Source organism: Schistocerca gregaria, chromosome 8 (genome assembly GCF_023897955.1).
Source record: "Schistocerca gregaria isolate iqSchGreg1 chromosome 8, iqSchGreg1.2, whole genome shotgun sequence".
NCBI classification, from domain to species: domain Eukaryota; kingdom Metazoa; phylum Arthropoda; class Insecta; order Orthoptera; family Acrididae; genus Schistocerca; species Schistocerca gregaria.
The window spans coordinates 382,071,688-382,087,254 of NC_064927.1; the positions used below are offsets into that span (position 1 = coordinate 382,071,688).

Below are 15,567 nucleotides of genomic sequence, written 5' to 3' on the forward strand. Positions count from 1 at the left end.
TCGAGCTCGATCATTAAGCTTGGGGTGCGCTGATTCAGCGTCGTCAGTAAACCCTGTGAGTTGTGAAACGATGACGTCGTGTGAAGAATACGAGAAACACTTCCTAAGACGCAGACCTTCTTACGATTTTTTAGCAATTACATTCCTTGATCACAAGGGTAATGCTTTCTCGCGATATAAAAATCGCACCTCCCCGGCGGGGAATCGAACCCCGGTCTCCCGCGTGACAGGCGGGGATACTAACCACTATACTACCGAGGAACACGCAGGCGGTCTATACAATGCACGCACATTTCTGCTTCTCAAGTACGTGATACATCTAAAATCTAGCGTCCCGATGCTTCCAGAGTCAGCTGCTACGAAATAAAAGTATGCCCCAGGTGAGGCTCGAACTCACAACCCCGGCATTGCTCACGGCTACTGCCTTATAAGTACCGTGCGCTAACCAATTGCGCCACTGGGGCTACAGCGGAATGGTTTCAGTTAGCGGTATTCACTTTGCTGCCAAGCTGTTGTGGCTACAGACCCATCATACGATCATCACCTACGGCCATACTGCCACTTCAGCACCTGTCTACGAATGCTTCATACGATTCTTGTTTCATATGCTACACTTACAGGCATATCAACCGCTTGTCATCACCGAAAAAATGCAGAAAAACGGGCGCCTTGCATTCTGCTACCTGTCCAACAGCGGGGGCAGATGTATGGCAAGCTCTAGGCTGTGCAGGCGCACCGTGGCCGAGGAGCTGGAGGAGAGATGCCTTCCTTAGCAGCTCCCTGCAGAGTGCGGAAGACCAGAGTGGCCGCGCCGCCGTTGTCAGTGGACGACACGCAATTGCCGAGCCACGGAGAACACGTTGCTTTGCGATGTGCACCCGCCCCGTGGCTTGCACCGCGAACAGTGGCCCTGTGGCGCAACGGATAACGCGTCTGACTACGGATCAGAAGATTCCAGGTTCGAATCCTGGCAGGGTCATCATTTTGTTAGTTGCGGGGGCGTAGCTAGGCAATGCATTCGAATGTCTCCACCTTCGTGGAGTGCAATGTTAATCCTGAGCATCTCGCAGCTGCATCTCGAGACGATCGTGGTAAATATCGCTTCGTGCAAGCGTCAGCGTAGCGTCAGTCGAGCAAAGTCGAGACAAGTCAAGCTGAGAGATGATACGCAGTTAATTAAACGGTAGGCGCGTGAAACCGATGCACACAACGCTTTCCAAGTGTCCAATGCCACGCACCGAAAAGGACGGACTGCTGCACGCAGCAGAGTGGCGCAGTGGAAGCGTGCTGGGCCCATAACCCAGAGGTCCGTGGATCGAAACCACGCTCTGCTAAAATTATTCTTTTTCGTTGGTGCTTCGAGCTCGATCATTAAGCTTGGGGTGCGCTGATTCAGCGTCGTCAGTAAACCCTGTGAGTTGTGAAACGATGACGTCGTGTGAAGAATACGAGAAACACTTCCTAAGACGCAGACCTTCTTACGATTTTTTAGCAATTACATTCCTTGATCACAAGGGTAATGCTTTCTCGCGATATAAAAATCGCACCTCCCCGGCGGGGAATCGAACCCCGGTCTCCCGCGTGACAGGCGGGGATACTAACCACTATACTACCGAGGAACACGCAGGCGGTCTATACAATGCACGCACATTTCTGCTTCTCAAGTACGTGATACATCTAAAATCTAGCGTCCCGATGCTTCCAGAGTCAGCTGCTACGAAATAAAAGTATGCCCCAGGTGAGGCTCGAACTCACAACCCCGGCATTGCTCACGGCTACTGCCTTATAAGTACCGTGCGCTAACCAATTGCGCCACTGGGGCTACAGCGGAATGGTTTCAGTTAGCGGTATTCACTTTGCTGCCAAGCTGTTGTGGCTACAGACCCATCATACGATCATCACCTACGGCCATACTGCCACTTCAGCACCTGTCTACGAATGCTTCATACGATTCTTGTTTCATATGCTACACTTACAGGCATATCAACCGCTTGTCATCACCGAAAAAATGCAGAAAAACGGGCGCCTTGCATTCTGCTACCTGTCCAACAGCGGGGGCAGATGTATGGCAAGCTCTAGGCTGTGCAGGCGCACCGTGGCCGAGGAGCTGGAGGAGAGATGCCTTCCTTAGCAGCTCCCTGCAGAGTGCGGAAGACCAGAGTGGCCGCGCCGCCGTTGTCAGTGGACGACACGCAATTGCCGAGCCACGGAGAACACGTTGCTTTGCGATGTGCACCCGCCCCGTGGCTTGCACCGCGAACAGTGGCCCTGTGGCGCAACGGATAACGCGTCTGACTACGGATCAGAAGATTCCAGGTTCGAATCCTGGCAGGGTCATCATTTTGTTAGTTGCGGGGGCGTAGCTAGGCAATGCATTCGAATGTCTCCACCTTCGTGGAGTGCAATGTTAATCCTGAGCATCTCGCAGCTGCATCTCGAGACGATCGTGGTAAATATCGCTTCGTGCAAGCGTCAGCGTAGCGTCAGTCGAGCAAAGTCGAGACAAGTCAAGCTGAGAGATGATACGCAGTTAATTAAACGGTAGGCGCGTGAAACCGATGCACACAACGCTTTCCAAGTGTCCAATGCCACGCACCGAAAAGGACGGACTGCTGCACGCAGCAGAGTGGCGCAGTGGAAGCGTGCTGGGCCCATAACCCAGAGGTCCGTGGATCGAAACCACGCTCTGCTAAAATTATTCTTTTTCGTTGGTGCTTCGAGCTCGATCATTAAGCTTGGGGTGCGCTGATTCAGCGTCGTCAGTAAACCCTGTGAGTTGTGAAACGATGACGTCGTGTGAAGAATACGAGAAACACTTCCTAAGACGCAGACCTTCTTACGATTTTTTAGCAATTACATTCCTTGATCACAAGGGTAATGCTTTCTCGCGATATAAAAATCGCACCTCCCCGGCGGGGAATCGAACCCCGGTCTCCCGCATGACAGGCGGGGATACTAACCACTATACTACCGAGGAACACGCAGGCGGTCTATACAATGCACGCACATTTCTGCTTCTCAAGTACGTGATACATCTAAAATCTAGCGTCCCGATGCTTCCAGAGTCAGCTGCTACGAAATAAAAGTATGCCCCAGGTGAGGCTCGAACTCACAACCCCGGCATTGCTCACGGCTACTGCCTTATAAGTACCGTGCGCTAACCAATTGCGCCACTGGGGCTACAGCGGAATGGTTTCAGTTAGCGGTATTCACTTTGCTGCCAAGCTGTTGTGGCTACAGACCCATCATACGATCATCACCTACGGCCATACTGCCACTTCAGCACCTGTCTACGAATGCTTCATACGATTCTTGTTTCATATGCTACACTTACAGGCATATCAACCGCTTGTCATCACCGAAAAAATGCAGAAAAACGGGCGCCTTGCATTCTGCTACCTGTCCAACAGCGGGGGCAGATGTATGGCAAGCTCTAGGCTGTGCAGGCGCACCGTGGCCGAGGAGCTGGAGGAGAGATGCCTTCCTTAGCAGCTCCCTGCAGAGTGCGGAAGACCAGAGTGGCCGCGCCGCCGTTGTCAGTGGACGACACGCAATTGCCGAGCCACGGAGAACACGTTGCTTTGCGATGTGCACCCGCCCCGTGGCTTGCACCGCGAACAGTGGCCCTGTGGCGCAACGGATAACGCGTCTGACTACGGATCAGAAGATTCCAGGTTCGAATCCTGGCAGGGTCGGCATTTTGTTAGTTGCGGGGGCGTAGCTAGGCAATGCATTCGAATGTCTCCACCTTCGTGGAGTGCAATGTTAATCCTGAGCATCTCGCAGCTGCATCTCGAGACGATCGTGGTAAATATCGCTTCGTGCAAGCGTCAGCGTAGCGTCAGTCGGGCAAAGTCGAGACAAGTCAAGCTGAGAGATGATACGCAGTTAATTAAACGGTAGGCGCGTGAAACCGATCCACACAACGCTTTCCAAGTGTCCAATGCCACGCACCGAAAAGGACGGACTGCTGCACGCAGCAGAGTGGCGCAGTGGAAGCGTGCTGGGCCCATAACCCAGAGGTCCGTGGATCGAAACCACGCTCTGCTAAAATTATTCTTTTTCGTTGGTGCTTCGAGCTCGATCATTAAGCTTGGGGTGCGCTGATTCAGCGTCGTCAGTAAACCCTGTGAGTTGTGAAACGATGACGTCGTGTGAAGAATACGAGAAACACTTCCTAAGACGCAGACCTTCTTACGATTTTTTAGCAATTACATTCCTTGATCACAAGGGTAATGCTTTCTCGCGATATAAAAATCGCACCTCCCCGGCGGGGAATCGAACCCCGGTCTCCCGCGTGACAGGCGGGGATACTAACCACTATACTACCGAGGAACACGCAGGCGGTCTATACAATGCACGCACATTTCTGCTTCTCAAGTACGTGATACATCTAAAATCTAGCGTCCCGATGCTTCCAGAGTCAGCTGCTACGAAATAAAAGTATGCCCCAGGTGAGGTTCGAACTCACAACCCCGGCATTGCTCACGGCTACTGCCTTATAAGTACCGTGCGCTAACCAATTGCGCCACTGGGGCTACAGCGGAATGGTTTCAGTTAGCGGTATTCACTTTGCTGCCAAGCTGTTGTGGCTACAGACCCATCATACGATCATCACCTACGGCCATACTGCCACTTCAGCACCTGTCTACGAATGCTTCATACGATTCTTGTTTCATATGCTACACTTACAGGCATATCAACCGCTTGTCATCACCGAAAAAATGCAGAAAAACGGGCGCCTTGCATTCTGCTACCTGTCCAACAGCGGGGGCAGATGTATGGCAAGCTCTAGGCTGTGCAGGCGCACCGTGGCCGAGGAGCTGGAGGAGAGATGCCTTCCTTAGCAGCTCCCTGCAGAGTGCGGAAGACCAGAGTGGCCGCGCCGCCGTTGTCAGTGGACGACACGCAATTGCCGAGCCACGGAGAACACGTTGCTTTGCGATGTGCACCCGCCCCGTGGCTTGCACCGCGAACAGTGGCCCTGTGGCGCAACGGATAACGCGTCTGACTACGGATCAGAAGATTCCAGGTTCGAATCCTGGCAGGGTCGGCATTTTGTTAGTTGCGGGGGCGTAGCTAGGCAATGCATTCGAATGTCTCCACCTTCGTGGAGTGCAATGTTAATCCTGAGCATCTCGCAGCTGCATCTCGAGACGATCGTGGTAAATATCGCTTCGTGCAAGCGTCAGCGTAGCGTCAGTCGAGCAAAGTCGAGACAAGTCAAGCTGAGAGATGATACGCAGTTAATTAAACGGTAGGCGCGTGAAACCGATGCACACAACGCTTTCCAAGTGTCCAATGCCACGCACCGAAAAGGACGGACTGCTGCACGCAGCAGAGTGGCGCAGTGGAAGCGTGCTGGGCCCATAACCCAGAGGTCCGTGGATCGAAACCACGCTCTGCTAAAATTATTCTTTTTCGTTGGTGCTTCGAGCTCGATCATTAAGCTTGGGGTGCGCTGATTCAGCGTCGTCAGTAAACCCTGTGAGTTGTGAAACGATGACGTCGTGTGAAGAATACGAGAAACACTTCCTAAGACGCAGACCTTCTTACGATTTTTTAGCAATTACATTCCTTGATCACAAGGGTAATGCTTTCTCGCGATATAAAAATCGCACCTCCCCGGCGGGGAATCGAACCCCGGTCTCCCGCGTGACAGGCGGGGATACTAACCACTATGCTACCGAGGAACACGCAGGCGGTCTATACAATGCACGCACATTTCTGCTTCTCAAGTACGTGATACATCTAAAATCTAGCGTCCCGATGCTTCCAGAGTCAGCTGCTACGAAATAAAAGTATGCCCCAGGTGAGGCTCGAACTCACAACCCCGGCATTGCTCACGGCTACTGCCTTATAAGTACCGTGCGCTAACCAATTGCGCCACTGGGGCTACAGCGGAATGGTTTCAGTTAGCGGTATTCACTTTGCTGCCAAGCTGTTGTGGCTACAGACCCATCATACGATCATCACCTACGGCCATACTGCCACTTCAGCACCTGTCTACGAATGCTTCATACGATTCTTGTTTCATATGCTACACTTACAGGCATATCAACCGCTTGTCATCACCGAAAAAATGCAGAAAAACGGGCGCCTTGCATTCTGCTACCTGTCCAACAGCGGGGGCAGATGTATGGCAAGCTCTAGGCTGTGCAGGCGCACCGTGGCCGAGGAGCTGGAGGAGAGATGCCTTCCTTAGCAGCTCCCTGCAGAGTGCGGAAGACCAGAGTGGCCGCGCCGCCGTTGTCAGTGGACGACACGCAATTGCCGAGCCACGGAGAACACGTTGCTTTGCGATGTGCACCCGCCCCGTGGCTTACACCGCGAACAGTGGCCCTGTGGCGCAACGGATAACGCGTCTGACTACGGATCAGAAGATTCCAGGTTCGAATCCTGGCAGGGTCGGCACTTTGTTAGTTGCGGGGGCGTAGCTAGGCAATGCATTCGAATGTCTCCACCTTCGTGGAGTGCAATGTTAATCCTGAGCATCTCGCAGCTGCATCTCGAGACGATCGTGGTAAATATCGCTTCGTGCAAGCGTCAGCGTAGCGTCAGTCGAGCAAAGTCGAGACAAGTCAAGCTGAGAGATGATACGCAGTTAATTAAACGGTAGGTGCGTGAAACCGATGCACACAACGCTTTCCAAGTGTCCAATGCCACGCACCGAAAAGGACGGACTGCTGCACGCAGCAGAGTGGCGCAGTGGAAGCGTGCTGGGCCCATAACCCAGAGGTCCGTGGATCGAAACCACGCTCTGCTAAAATTATTCTTTTTCGTTGGTGCTTCGAGCTCGATCATTAAGCTTGGGGTGCGCTGATTCAGCGACGTCAGTAAACCCTGTGAGTTGTGAAACGATGACGTCGTGTGAAGAATACGAGAAACACTTCCTAAGACGCAGACCTTCTTACGATTTTTTAGCAATTACATTCCTTGATCACAAGGGTAATGCTTTTTCGGGCCATACGTGCAACTTTCGCGATATAAAAATCGCACCTCCCCGGCGGGGAATCGAACCCCGGTCTCCCGCGTGACAGGCGGGGATACTAACCACTATGCTACCGAGGAACACGCAGGCGGTCTATACAATGCACGCACATTTCTGCTTCTCAAGTACGTGATACATCTAAAATCTAGCGTCCCGATGCTTCCAGAGTCAGCTGCTACGAAATAAAAGTATGCCCCAGGTGAGGCTCGAACTCACAACCCCGGCATTGCTCACGGCTACTGCCTTATAAGTACCGTGCGCTAACCAATTGCGCCACTGGGGCTACAGCGGAATGGTTTCAGTTAGCGGTATTCACTTTGCTGCCAAGCTGTTGTGGCTACAGACCCATCATACGATCATCACCTACGGCCATACTGCCACTTCAGCACCTGTCTACGAATGCTTCATACGATTCTTGTTTCATATGCTACACTTACAGGCATATCAACCGCTTGTCATCACCGAAAAAATGCAGAAAAACGGGCGCCTTGCATTCTGCTACCTGTCCAACAGCGGGGGCAGATGTATGGCAAGCTCTAGGCTGTGCAGGCGCACCGTGGCCGAGGAGCTGGAGGAGAGATGCCTTCCTTAGCAGCTCCCTGCAGAGTGCGGAAGACCAGAGTGGCCGCGCCGCCGTTGTCAGTGGACGACACGCAATTGCCGAGCCACGGAGAACACGTTGCTTTGCGATGTGCACCCGCCCCGTGGCTTACACCGCGAACAGTGGCCCTGTGGCGCAACGGATAACGCGTCTGACTACGGATCAGAAGATTCCAGGTTCGAATCCTGGCAGGGTCGGCACTTTGTTAGTTGCGGGGGCGTAGCTAGGCAATGCATTCGAATGTCTCCACCTTCGTGGAGTGCAATGTTAATCCTGAGCATCTCGCAGCTGCATCTCGAGACGATCGTGGTAAATATCGCTTCGTGCAAGCGTCAGCGTAGCGTCAGTCGAGCAAAGTCGAGACAAGTCAAGCTGAGAGATGATACGCAGTTAATTAAACGGTAGGTGCGTGAAACCGATGCACACAACGCTTTCCAAGTGTCCAATGCCACGCACCGAAAAGGACGGACTGCTGCACGCAGCAGAGTGGCGCAGTGGAAGCGTGCTGGGCCCATAACCCAGAGGTCCGTGGATCGAAACCACGCTCTGCTAAAATTATTCTTTTTCGTTGGTGCTTCGAGCTCGATCATTAAGCTTGGGGTGCGCTGATTCAGCGACGTCAGTAAACCCTGTGAGTTGTGAAACGATGACGTCGTGTGAAGAATACGAGAAACACTTCCTAAGACGCAGACCTTCTTACGATTTTTTAGCAATTACATTCCTTGATCACAAGGGTAATGCTTTCCCGCGATATAAAAATCGCACCTCCCCGGCGGGGAATCGAACCCCGGTCTCCCGCGTGACAGGCGGGGATACTAACCACTATACTACCGAGGAACACGCAGGCGGTCTATACAATGCACGCACATTTCTGCTTCTCAAGTACGTGATACATCTAAAATCTAGCGTCTCGATGCTTCCAGAGTCAGCTGCTACGAAATAAAAGTATGCCCCAGGTGAGGCTCGAACTCACAACCCCGGCATTGCTCACGGCTACTGCCTTATAAGTACCGTGCGCTAACCAATTGCGCCACTGGGGCTACAGCGGAATGGTTTCAGTTAGCGGTATTCACTTTGCTGCCAAGCTGTTGTGGCTACAGACCCATCATACGATCATCACCTACGGCCATACTGCCACTTCAGCACCTGTCTACGAATGCTTCATACGATTCTTGTTTCATATGCTACACTTACAGGCATATCAACCGCTTGTCATCACCGAAAAAATGCAGAAAAACGGGCGCCTTGCATTCTGCTACCTGTCCAACAGCGGGGGCAGATGTATGGCAAGCTCTAGGCTGTGCAGGCGCACCGTGGCCGAGGAGCTGGAGGAGAGATGCCTTCCTTAGCAGCTCCCTACAGAGTGCGGAAGACCAGAGTGGCCGCGCCGCCGTTGTCAGTGGACGACACGCAATTGCCGAGCCACGGAGAACACGTTGCTTTGCGATGTGCACCCGCCCCGTGGCTTACACCGCGAACAGTGGCCCTGTGGCGCAACGGATAACGCGTCTGACTACGGATCAGAAGATTCCAGGTTCGAATCCTGGCAGGGTCGGCATTTTGTTAGTTGCGGGGGCGTAGCTAGGCAATGCATTCGAATGTCTCCACCTTCGTGGAGTGCAATGTTAATCCTGAGCATCTCGCAGCTGCATCTCGAGACGATCGTGGTAAATATCGCTTCGTGCAAGCGTCAGCGTAGCGTCAGTCGAGCAAAGTCGAGACAAGTCAAGCGGAGAGATGATACGCAGTTAATTAAACGGTAGGCGCGTGAAACCGATGCACACAACGCTTTCCAAGTGTCCAATGCCACGCACCGAAAAGGACGGACTGCTGCACGCAGCAGAGTGGCGCAGTGGAAGCGTGCTGGGCCCATAACCCAGAGGTCCGTGGATCGAAACCACGCTCTGCTAAAATTATTCTTTTTCGTTGGTGCTTCGAGCTCGATCATTAAGCTTGGGGTGCGCTGATTCAGCGTCGTCAGTAAACCCTGTGAGTTGTGAAACGATGACGTCGTGTGAAGAATACGAGAAACACTTCCTAAGACGCAGACCTTCTTACGATTTTTTAGCAATTACATTCCTTGATCACAAGGGTAATGCTTTTTCGGGCCATACGTGCAACTTTCGCGATATAAAAATCGCACCTCCCCGGCGGGGAATCGAACCCCGGTCTCCCGCGTGACAGGCGGGGATACTAACCACTATGCTACCGAGGAACACGCAGGCGGTCTATACAATGCACGCACATTTCTGCTTCTCAAGTACGTGATACATCTAAAATCTAGCGTCCCGATGCTTCCAGAGTCAGCTGCTACGAAATAAAAGTATGCCCCAGGTGAGGCTCGAACTCACAACCCCGGCATTGCTAACGGCTACTGCCTTATAAGTACCGTGCGCTAACCAATTGCGCCACTGGGGCTACAGCGGAATGGTTTCAGTTAGCGGTATTCACTTTGCTGCCAAGCTGTTGTGGCTACAGACCCATCATACGATCATCACCTACGGCCATACTGCCACTTCAGCACCTGTCTACGAATGCTTCATACGATTCTTGTTTCATATGCTACACTTACAGGCATATCAACCGCTTGTCATCACCGAAAAAATGCAGAAAAACGGGCGCCTTGCATTCTGCTACCTGTCCAACAGCGGGGGCAGATGTATGGCAAGCTCTAGGCTGTGCAGGCGCACCGTGGCCGAGGAGCTGGAGGAGAGATGCCTTCCTTAGCAGCTCCCTGCAGAGTGCGGAAGACCAGAGTGGCCGCGCCGCCGTTGTCAGTGGACGACACGCAATTGCCGAGCCACGGAGAACACGTTGCTTTGCGATGTGCACCCGCCCCGTGGCTTACACCGCGAACAGTGGCCCTGTGGCGCAACGGATAACGCGTCTGACTACGGATCAGAAGATTCCAGGTTCGAATCCTGGCAGGGTCGGCACTTTGTTAGTTGCGGGGGCGTAGCTAGGCAATGCATTCGAATGTCTCCACCTTCGTGGAGTGCAATGTTAATCCTGAGCATCTCGCAGCTGCATCTCGAGACGATCGTGGTAAATATCGCTTCGTGCAAGCGTCAGCGTAGCGTCAGTCGAGCAAAGTCGAGACAAGTCAAGCTGAGAGATGATACGCACTTAATTAAACGGTAGGCGCGTGAAACCGATGCACACAACGCTTTCCAAGTGTCCAATGCCACGCACCGAAAAGGACGGACTGCTGCACGCAGCAGAGTGGCGCAGTGGAAGCGTGCTGGGCCCATAACCCAGAGGTCCGTGGATCGAAACCACGCTCTGCTAAAATTATTCTTTTTCGTTGGTGCTTCGAGCTCGATCATTAAGCTTGGGGTGCGCTGATTCAGCGTCGTCAGTAAACCCTGTGAGTTGTGAAACGATGACGTCGTGTGAAGAATACGAGAAACACTTCCTAAGACGCAGACCTTCTTACGATTTTTTAGCAATTACATTCCTTGATCACAAGGGTAATGCTTTCTCGCGATATAAAAATCGCACCTCCCCGGCGGGGAATCGAACCCCGGTCTCCCGCGTGACAGGCGGGGATACTAACCACTATACTACCGAGGAACACGCAGGCGGTCTATACAATGCACGCACATTTCTGCTTCTCAAGTACGTGATACATCTAAAATCTAGCGTCCCGATGCTTCCAGAGTCAGCTGCTACGAAATAAAAGTATGGCCCAGGTGAGGCTCGAACTCACAACCCCGGCATTGCTCACGGCTACTGCCTTATAAGTACCGTGCGCTAACCAATTGCGCCACTGGGGCTACAGCGGAATGGTTTCAGTTAGCGGTATTCACTTTGCTGCCAAGCTGTTGTGGCTACAGACCCATCATACGATCATCACCTACGGCCATACTGCCACTTCAGCACCTGTCTACGAATGCTTCATACGATTCTTGTTTCATATGCTACACTTACAGGCATATCAACCGCTTGTCATCACCGAAAAAATGCAGAAAAACGGGCGCCTTGCATTCTGCTACCTGTCTAACAGCGGGGGCAGATGTATGGCAAGCTCTAGGCTGTGCAGGCGCACCGTGGCCGAGGAGCTGGAGGAGAGATGCCTTCCTTAGCAGCTCCCTGCAGAGTGCGGAAGACCAGAGTGGCCGCGCCGCCGTTGTCAGTGGACGACACGCAATTGCCGAGCCACGGAGAACACGTTGCTTTGCGATGTGCACCCGCCCCGTGGCTTACACCGCGAACAGTGGCCCTGTGGCGCAACGGATAACGCGTCTGACTACGGATCAGAAGATTCCAGGTTCGAATCCTGGCAGGGTCGGCATTTTGTTAGTTGCGGGGGCGTAGCTAGGCAATGCATTCGAATGTCTCCACCTTCGTGGAGTGCAATGTTAATCCTGAGCATCTCGCAGCTGCATCTCGAGACGATCGTGGTAAATATCGCTTCGTGCAAGCGTCAGCGTAGCGTCAGTCGAGCAAAGTCGAGACAAGTCAAGCGGAGAGATGATACGCAGTTAATTAAACGGTAGGCGCGTGAAACCGATGCACACAACGCTTTCCAAGTGTCCAATGCCACGCACCGAAAAGGACGGACTGCTGCACGCAGCAGAGTGGCGCAGTGGAAGCGTGCTGGGCCCATAACCCAGAGGTCCGTGGATCGAAACCACGCTCTGCTAAAATTATTCTTTTTCGTTGGTGCTTCGAGCTCGATCATTAAGCTTGGGGTGCGCTGATTCAGCGTCGTCAGTAAACCCTGTGAGTTGTGAAACGATGACGCCGTGTGAAGAATACGAGAAACACTTCCTAAGACGCAGACCTTCTTACGATTTTTTAGCAATTACATTCCTTGATCACAAGGGTAATGCTTTTTCGGGCCATACGTGCAACTTTCGCGATATAAAAATCGCACCTCCCCGGCGGGGAATCGAACCCCGGTCTCCCGCGTGACAGGCGGGGATACTAACCACTATGCTACCGAGGAACACGCAGGCGGTCTATACAATGCACGCACATTTCTGCTTCTCAAGTACGTGATACATCTAAAATCTAGCGTCCCGATGCTTCCAGAGTCAGCTGCTACGAAATAAAAGTATGCCCCAGGTGAGGCTCGAACTCACAACCCCGGCATTGCTAACGGCTACTGCCTTATAAGTACCGTGCGCTAACCAATTGCGCCACTGGGGCTACAGCGGAATGGTTTCAGTTAGCGGTATTCACTTTGCTGCCAAGCTGTTGTGGCTACAGACCCATCATACGATCATCACCTACGGCCATACTGCCACTTCAGCACCTGTCTACGAATGCTTCATACGATTCTTGTTTCATATGCTACACTTACAGGCATATCAACCGCTTGTCATCACCGAAAAAATGCAGAAAAACGGGCGCCTTGCATTCTGCTACCTGTCCAACAGCGGGGGCAGATGTATGGCAAGCTCTAGGCTGTGCAGGCGCACCGTGGCCGAGGAGCTGGAGGAGAGATGCCTTCCTTAGCAGCTCCCTGCAGAGTGCGGAAGACCAGAGTGGCCGCGCCGCCGTTGTCAGTGGACGACACGCAATTGCCGAGCCACGGAGAACACGTTGCTTTGCGATGTGCACCCGCCCCGTGGCTTACACCGCGAACAGTGGCCCTGTGGCGCAACGGATAACGCGTCTGACTACGGATCAGAAGATTCCAGGTTCGAATCCTGGCAGGGTCGGCACTTTGTTAGTTGCGGGGGCGTAGCTAGGCAATGCATTCGAATGTCTCCACCTTCGTGGAGTGCAATGTTAATCCTGAGCATCTCGCAGCTGCATCTCGAGACGATCGTGGTAAATATCGCTTCGTGCAAGCGTCAGCGTAGCGTCAGTCGAGCAAAGTCGAGACAAGTCAAGCTGAGAGATGATACGCACTTAATTAAACGGTAGGCGCGTGAAACCGATGCACACAACGCTTTCCAAGTGTCCAATGCCACGCACCGAAAAGGACGGACTGCTGCACGCAGCAGAGTGGCGCAGTGGAAGCGTGCTGGGCCCATAACCCAGAGGTCCGTGGATCGAAACCACGCTCTGCTAAAATTATTCTTTTTCGTTGGTGCTTCGAGCTCGATCATTAAGCTTGGGGTGCGCTGATTCAGCGTCGTCAGTAAACCCTGTGAGTTGTGAAACGATGACGTCGTGTGAAGAATACGAGAAACACTTCCTAAGACGCAGACCTTCTTACGATTTTTTAGCAATTACATTCCTTGATCACAAGGGTAATGCTTTCTCGCGATATAAAAATCGCACCTCCCCGGCGGGGAATCGAACCCCGGTCTCCCGCGTGACAGGCGGGGATACTAACCACTATACTACCGAGGAACACGCAGGCGGTCTATACAATGCACGCACATTTCTGCTTCTCAAGTACGTGATACATCTAAAATCTAGCGTCCCGATGCTTCCAGAGTCAGCTGCTACGAAATAAAAGTATGGCCCAGGTGAGGCTCGAACTCACAACCCCGGCATTGCTCACGGCTACTGCCTTATAAGTACCGTGCGCTAACCAATTGCGCCACTGGGGCTACAGCGGAATGGTTTCAGTTAGCGGTATTCACTTTGCTGCCAAGCTGTTGTGGCTACAGACCCATCATACGATCATCACCTACGGCCATACTGCCACTTCAGCACCTGTCTACGAATGCTTCATACGATTCTTGTTTCATATGCTACACTTACAGGCATATCAACCGCTTGTCATCACCGAAAAAATGCAGAAAAACGGGCGCCTTGCATTCTGCTACCTGTCTAACAGCGGGGGCAGATGTATGGCAAGCTCTAGGCTGTGCAGGCGCACCGTGGCCGAGGAGCTGGAGGAGAGATGCCTTCCTTAGCAGCTCCCTGCAGAGTGCGGAAGACCAGAGTGGCCGCGCCGCCGTTGTCAGTGGACGACACGCAATTGCCGAGCCACGGAGAACACGTTGCTTTGCGATGTGCACCCGCCCCGTGGCTTACACCGCGAACAGTGGCCCTGTGGCGCAACGGATAACGCGTCTGACTACGGATCAGAAGATTCCAGGTTCGAATCCTGGCAGGGTCGGCATTTTGTTAGTTGCGGGGGCGTAGCTAGGCAATGCATTCGAATGTCTCCACCTTCGTGGAGTGCAATGTTAATCCTGAGCATCTCGCAGCTGCATCTCGAGACGATCGTGGTAAATATCGCTTCGTGCAAGCGTCAGCGTAGCGTCAGTCGAGCAAAGTCGAGACAAGTCAAGCGGAGAGATGATACGCAGTTAATTAAACGGTAGGCGCGTGAAACCGATGCACACAACGCTTTCCAAGTGTCCAATGCCACGCACCGAAAAGGACGGACTGCTGCACGCAGCAGAGTGGCGCAGTGGAAGCGTGCTGGGCCCATAACCCAGAGGTCCGTGGATCGAAACCACGCTCTGCTAAAATTATTCTTTTTCGTTGGTGCTTCGAGCTCGATCATTAAGCTTGGGGTGCGCTGATTCAGCGTCGTCAGTAAACCCTGTGAGTTGTGAAACGATGACGCCGTGTGAAGAATACGAGAAACACTTCCTAAGACGCAGACCTTCTTACGATTTTTTAGCAATTACATTCCTTGATCACAAGGGTAATGCTTTTTCGGGCCATACGTGCAACTTTCGCGATATAAAAATCGCACCTCCCCGGCGGGGAATCGAACCCCGGTCTCCCGCGTGACAGGCGGGGATACTAACCACTATGCTACCGAGGAACACGCAGGCGGTCTATACAATGCACGCACATTTCTGCTTCTCAAGTACGTGATACATCTAAAATCTAGCGTCCCGATGCTTCCAGAGTCAGCTGCTACGAAATAAAAGTATGCCCCAGGTGAGGCTCGAACTCACAACCCCGGCATTGCTAACGGCTACTGCCTTATAAGTACCGTGCGCTAACCAATTGCGCCACTGGGGCTACAGCGGAATGGTTTCAGTTAGCGGTATTCACTTTGCTGCCAAGCTGTTGTGGCTACAGACCCATCATACGATCATCACCTACG

General features: G+C 52.8%; 46 non-coding genes across 46 annotated transcripts; 22 read left to right on the forward strand and 24 right to left on the reverse strand.

Moving 5' to 3' along the window:
- Positions 1–189: 189 nt before the first annotated feature.
- Trnad-guc (transfer RNA aspartic acid (anticodon GUC)) lies at positions 190–261 on the reverse strand. The gene has a single exon. It is a non-coding gene; the product is annotated as a tRNA-Asp (tRNA).
- A 111-nt stretch (positions 262–372) lies between these two features.
- On the reverse strand, positions 373–464 carry Trnai-uau (transfer RNA isoleucine (anticodon UAU)). Its single transcript is given in 2 exon segments — positions 373–408; positions 427–464. It is a non-coding gene; the product is annotated as a tRNA-Ile (tRNA).
- A 442-nt stretch (positions 465–906) lies between these two features.
- Positions 907–979, forward strand: Trnar-acg (transfer RNA arginine (anticodon ACG)). The gene has a single exon. It is a non-coding gene; the product is annotated as a tRNA-Arg (tRNA).
- Positions 980–1,262: 283 nt separating this feature from the next.
- On the forward strand, positions 1,263–1,334 carry Trnam-cau (transfer RNA methionine (anticodon CAU)). Its single transcript has one exon. It is a non-coding gene; the product is annotated as a tRNA-Met (tRNA).
- Positions 1,335–1,547: 213 nt separating this feature from the next.
- Trnad-guc (transfer RNA aspartic acid (anticodon GUC)) lies at positions 1,548–1,619 on the reverse strand. Its single transcript has one exon. It is a non-coding gene; the product is annotated as a tRNA-Asp (tRNA).
- Positions 1,620–1,730: 111 nt separating this feature from the next.
- Positions 1,731–1,822, reverse strand: Trnai-uau (transfer RNA isoleucine (anticodon UAU)). Its single transcript is given in 2 exon segments — positions 1,731–1,766; positions 1,785–1,822. It is a non-coding gene; the product is annotated as a tRNA-Ile (tRNA).
- Positions 1,823–2,264: 442 nt separating this feature from the next.
- Positions 2,265–2,337, forward strand: Trnar-acg (transfer RNA arginine (anticodon ACG)). The gene has a single exon. It is a non-coding gene; the product is annotated as a tRNA-Arg (tRNA).
- A 283-nt stretch (positions 2,338–2,620) lies between these two features.
- On the forward strand, positions 2,621–2,692 carry Trnam-cau (transfer RNA methionine (anticodon CAU)). The gene has a single exon. It is a non-coding gene; the product is annotated as a tRNA-Met (tRNA).
- A 213-nt stretch (positions 2,693–2,905) lies between these two features.
- Trnad-guc (transfer RNA aspartic acid (anticodon GUC)) lies at positions 2,906–2,977 on the reverse strand. The gene has a single exon. It is a non-coding gene; the product is annotated as a tRNA-Asp (tRNA).
- A 111-nt stretch (positions 2,978–3,088) lies between these two features.
- Positions 3,089–3,180, reverse strand: Trnai-uau (transfer RNA isoleucine (anticodon UAU)). Its single transcript is given in 2 exon segments — positions 3,089–3,124; positions 3,143–3,180. It is a non-coding gene; the product is annotated as a tRNA-Ile (tRNA).
- A 442-nt stretch (positions 3,181–3,622) lies between these two features.
- Positions 3,623–3,695, forward strand: Trnar-acg (transfer RNA arginine (anticodon ACG)). Its single transcript has one exon. It is a non-coding gene; the product is annotated as a tRNA-Arg (tRNA).
- Positions 3,696–3,978: 283 nt separating this feature from the next.
- On the forward strand, positions 3,979–4,050 carry Trnam-cau (transfer RNA methionine (anticodon CAU)). The gene has a single exon. It is a non-coding gene; the product is annotated as a tRNA-Met (tRNA).
- A 213-nt stretch (positions 4,051–4,263) lies between these two features.
- Positions 4,264–4,335, reverse strand: Trnad-guc (transfer RNA aspartic acid (anticodon GUC)). The gene has a single exon. It is a non-coding gene; the product is annotated as a tRNA-Asp (tRNA).
- A 111-nt stretch (positions 4,336–4,446) lies between these two features.
- Trnai-uau (transfer RNA isoleucine (anticodon UAU)) lies at positions 4,447–4,538 on the reverse strand. Its single transcript is given in 2 exon segments — positions 4,447–4,482; positions 4,501–4,538. It is a non-coding gene; the product is annotated as a tRNA-Ile (tRNA).
- Positions 4,539–4,980: 442 nt separating this feature from the next.
- Positions 4,981–5,053, forward strand: Trnar-acg (transfer RNA arginine (anticodon ACG)). The gene has a single exon. It is a non-coding gene; the product is annotated as a tRNA-Arg (tRNA).
- Positions 5,054–5,336: 283 nt separating this feature from the next.
- Positions 5,337–5,408, forward strand: Trnam-cau (transfer RNA methionine (anticodon CAU)). The gene has a single exon. It is a non-coding gene; the product is annotated as a tRNA-Met (tRNA).
- A 213-nt stretch (positions 5,409–5,621) lies between these two features.
- Trnad-guc (transfer RNA aspartic acid (anticodon GUC)) lies at positions 5,622–5,693 on the reverse strand. Its single transcript has one exon. It is a non-coding gene; the product is annotated as a tRNA-Asp (tRNA).
- Positions 5,694–5,804: 111 nt separating this feature from the next.
- On the reverse strand, positions 5,805–5,896 carry Trnai-uau (transfer RNA isoleucine (anticodon UAU)). Its single transcript is given in 2 exon segments — positions 5,805–5,840; positions 5,859–5,896. It is a non-coding gene; the product is annotated as a tRNA-Ile (tRNA).
- Positions 5,897–6,338: 442 nt separating this feature from the next.
- Positions 6,339–6,411, forward strand: Trnar-acg (transfer RNA arginine (anticodon ACG)). Its single transcript has one exon. It is a non-coding gene; the product is annotated as a tRNA-Arg (tRNA).
- A 283-nt stretch (positions 6,412–6,694) lies between these two features.
- Trnam-cau (transfer RNA methionine (anticodon CAU)) lies at positions 6,695–6,766 on the forward strand. The gene has a single exon. It is a non-coding gene; the product is annotated as a tRNA-Met (tRNA).
- Positions 6,767–6,999: 233 nt separating this feature from the next.
- Trnad-guc (transfer RNA aspartic acid (anticodon GUC)) lies at positions 7,000–7,071 on the reverse strand. The gene has a single exon. It is a non-coding gene; the product is annotated as a tRNA-Asp (tRNA).
- Positions 7,072–7,182: 111 nt separating this feature from the next.
- Positions 7,183–7,274, reverse strand: Trnai-uau (transfer RNA isoleucine (anticodon UAU)). Its single transcript is given in 2 exon segments — positions 7,183–7,218; positions 7,237–7,274. It is a non-coding gene; the product is annotated as a tRNA-Ile (tRNA).
- Positions 7,275–7,716: 442 nt separating this feature from the next.
- On the forward strand, positions 7,717–7,789 carry Trnar-acg (transfer RNA arginine (anticodon ACG)). The gene has a single exon. It is a non-coding gene; the product is annotated as a tRNA-Arg (tRNA).
- A 283-nt stretch (positions 7,790–8,072) lies between these two features.
- Trnam-cau (transfer RNA methionine (anticodon CAU)) lies at positions 8,073–8,144 on the forward strand. Its single transcript has one exon. It is a non-coding gene; the product is annotated as a tRNA-Met (tRNA).
- A 213-nt stretch (positions 8,145–8,357) lies between these two features.
- Positions 8,358–8,429, reverse strand: Trnad-guc (transfer RNA aspartic acid (anticodon GUC)). The gene has a single exon. It is a non-coding gene; the product is annotated as a tRNA-Asp (tRNA).
- Positions 8,430–8,540: 111 nt separating this feature from the next.
- Trnai-uau (transfer RNA isoleucine (anticodon UAU)) lies at positions 8,541–8,632 on the reverse strand. The gene is given in 2 exon segments: positions 8,541–8,576; positions 8,595–8,632. It is a non-coding gene; the product is annotated as a tRNA-Ile (tRNA).
- A 442-nt stretch (positions 8,633–9,074) lies between these two features.
- Positions 9,075–9,147, forward strand: Trnar-acg (transfer RNA arginine (anticodon ACG)). The gene has a single exon. It is a non-coding gene; the product is annotated as a tRNA-Arg (tRNA).
- Positions 9,148–9,430: 283 nt separating this feature from the next.
- Positions 9,431–9,502, forward strand: Trnam-cau (transfer RNA methionine (anticodon CAU)). The gene has a single exon. It is a non-coding gene; the product is annotated as a tRNA-Met (tRNA).
- Positions 9,503–9,735: 233 nt separating this feature from the next.
- Positions 9,736–9,807, reverse strand: Trnad-guc (transfer RNA aspartic acid (anticodon GUC)). Its single transcript has one exon. It is a non-coding gene; the product is annotated as a tRNA-Asp (tRNA).
- Positions 9,808–9,918: 111 nt separating this feature from the next.
- Trnai-uau (transfer RNA isoleucine (anticodon UAU)) lies at positions 9,919–10,010 on the reverse strand. Its single transcript is given in 2 exon segments — positions 9,919–9,954; positions 9,973–10,010. It is a non-coding gene; the product is annotated as a tRNA-Ile (tRNA).
- Positions 10,011–10,452: 442 nt separating this feature from the next.
- On the forward strand, positions 10,453–10,525 carry Trnar-acg (transfer RNA arginine (anticodon ACG)). The gene has a single exon. It is a non-coding gene; the product is annotated as a tRNA-Arg (tRNA).
- A 283-nt stretch (positions 10,526–10,808) lies between these two features.
- On the forward strand, positions 10,809–10,880 carry Trnam-cau (transfer RNA methionine (anticodon CAU)). The gene has a single exon. It is a non-coding gene; the product is annotated as a tRNA-Met (tRNA).
- Positions 10,881–11,093: 213 nt separating this feature from the next.
- Positions 11,094–11,165, reverse strand: Trnad-guc (transfer RNA aspartic acid (anticodon GUC)). Its single transcript has one exon. It is a non-coding gene; the product is annotated as a tRNA-Asp (tRNA).
- Positions 11,166–11,276: 111 nt separating this feature from the next.
- Trnai-uau (transfer RNA isoleucine (anticodon UAU)) lies at positions 11,277–11,368 on the reverse strand. Its single transcript is given in 2 exon segments — positions 11,277–11,312; positions 11,331–11,368. It is a non-coding gene; the product is annotated as a tRNA-Ile (tRNA).
- A 442-nt stretch (positions 11,369–11,810) lies between these two features.
- Positions 11,811–11,883, forward strand: Trnar-acg (transfer RNA arginine (anticodon ACG)). The gene has a single exon. It is a non-coding gene; the product is annotated as a tRNA-Arg (tRNA).
- Positions 11,884–12,166: 283 nt separating this feature from the next.
- On the forward strand, positions 12,167–12,238 carry Trnam-cau (transfer RNA methionine (anticodon CAU)). The gene has a single exon. It is a non-coding gene; the product is annotated as a tRNA-Met (tRNA).
- A 233-nt stretch (positions 12,239–12,471) lies between these two features.
- Positions 12,472–12,543, reverse strand: Trnad-guc (transfer RNA aspartic acid (anticodon GUC)). The gene has a single exon. It is a non-coding gene; the product is annotated as a tRNA-Asp (tRNA).
- Positions 12,544–12,654: 111 nt separating this feature from the next.
- On the reverse strand, positions 12,655–12,746 carry Trnai-uau (transfer RNA isoleucine (anticodon UAU)). Its single transcript is given in 2 exon segments — positions 12,655–12,690; positions 12,709–12,746. It is a non-coding gene; the product is annotated as a tRNA-Ile (tRNA).
- Positions 12,747–13,188: 442 nt separating this feature from the next.
- Positions 13,189–13,261, forward strand: Trnar-acg (transfer RNA arginine (anticodon ACG)). The gene has a single exon. It is a non-coding gene; the product is annotated as a tRNA-Arg (tRNA).
- A 283-nt stretch (positions 13,262–13,544) lies between these two features.
- On the forward strand, positions 13,545–13,616 carry Trnam-cau (transfer RNA methionine (anticodon CAU)). The gene has a single exon. It is a non-coding gene; the product is annotated as a tRNA-Met (tRNA).
- Positions 13,617–13,829: 213 nt separating this feature from the next.
- Trnad-guc (transfer RNA aspartic acid (anticodon GUC)) lies at positions 13,830–13,901 on the reverse strand. Its single transcript has one exon. It is a non-coding gene; the product is annotated as a tRNA-Asp (tRNA).
- A 111-nt stretch (positions 13,902–14,012) lies between these two features.
- Positions 14,013–14,104, reverse strand: Trnai-uau (transfer RNA isoleucine (anticodon UAU)). The gene is given in 2 exon segments: positions 14,013–14,048; positions 14,067–14,104. It is a non-coding gene; the product is annotated as a tRNA-Ile (tRNA).
- Positions 14,105–14,546: 442 nt separating this feature from the next.
- Positions 14,547–14,619, forward strand: Trnar-acg (transfer RNA arginine (anticodon ACG)). The gene has a single exon. It is a non-coding gene; the product is annotated as a tRNA-Arg (tRNA).
- Positions 14,620–14,902: 283 nt separating this feature from the next.
- Trnam-cau (transfer RNA methionine (anticodon CAU)) lies at positions 14,903–14,974 on the forward strand. The gene has a single exon. It is a non-coding gene; the product is annotated as a tRNA-Met (tRNA).
- A 233-nt stretch (positions 14,975–15,207) lies between these two features.
- On the reverse strand, positions 15,208–15,279 carry Trnad-guc (transfer RNA aspartic acid (anticodon GUC)). The gene has a single exon. It is a non-coding gene; the product is annotated as a tRNA-Asp (tRNA).
- A 111-nt stretch (positions 15,280–15,390) lies between these two features.
- Positions 15,391–15,482, reverse strand: Trnai-uau (transfer RNA isoleucine (anticodon UAU)). The gene is given in 2 exon segments: positions 15,391–15,426; positions 15,445–15,482. It is a non-coding gene; the product is annotated as a tRNA-Ile (tRNA).
- Between the last annotated feature and the right edge of the window lie 85 nt (positions 15,483–15,567).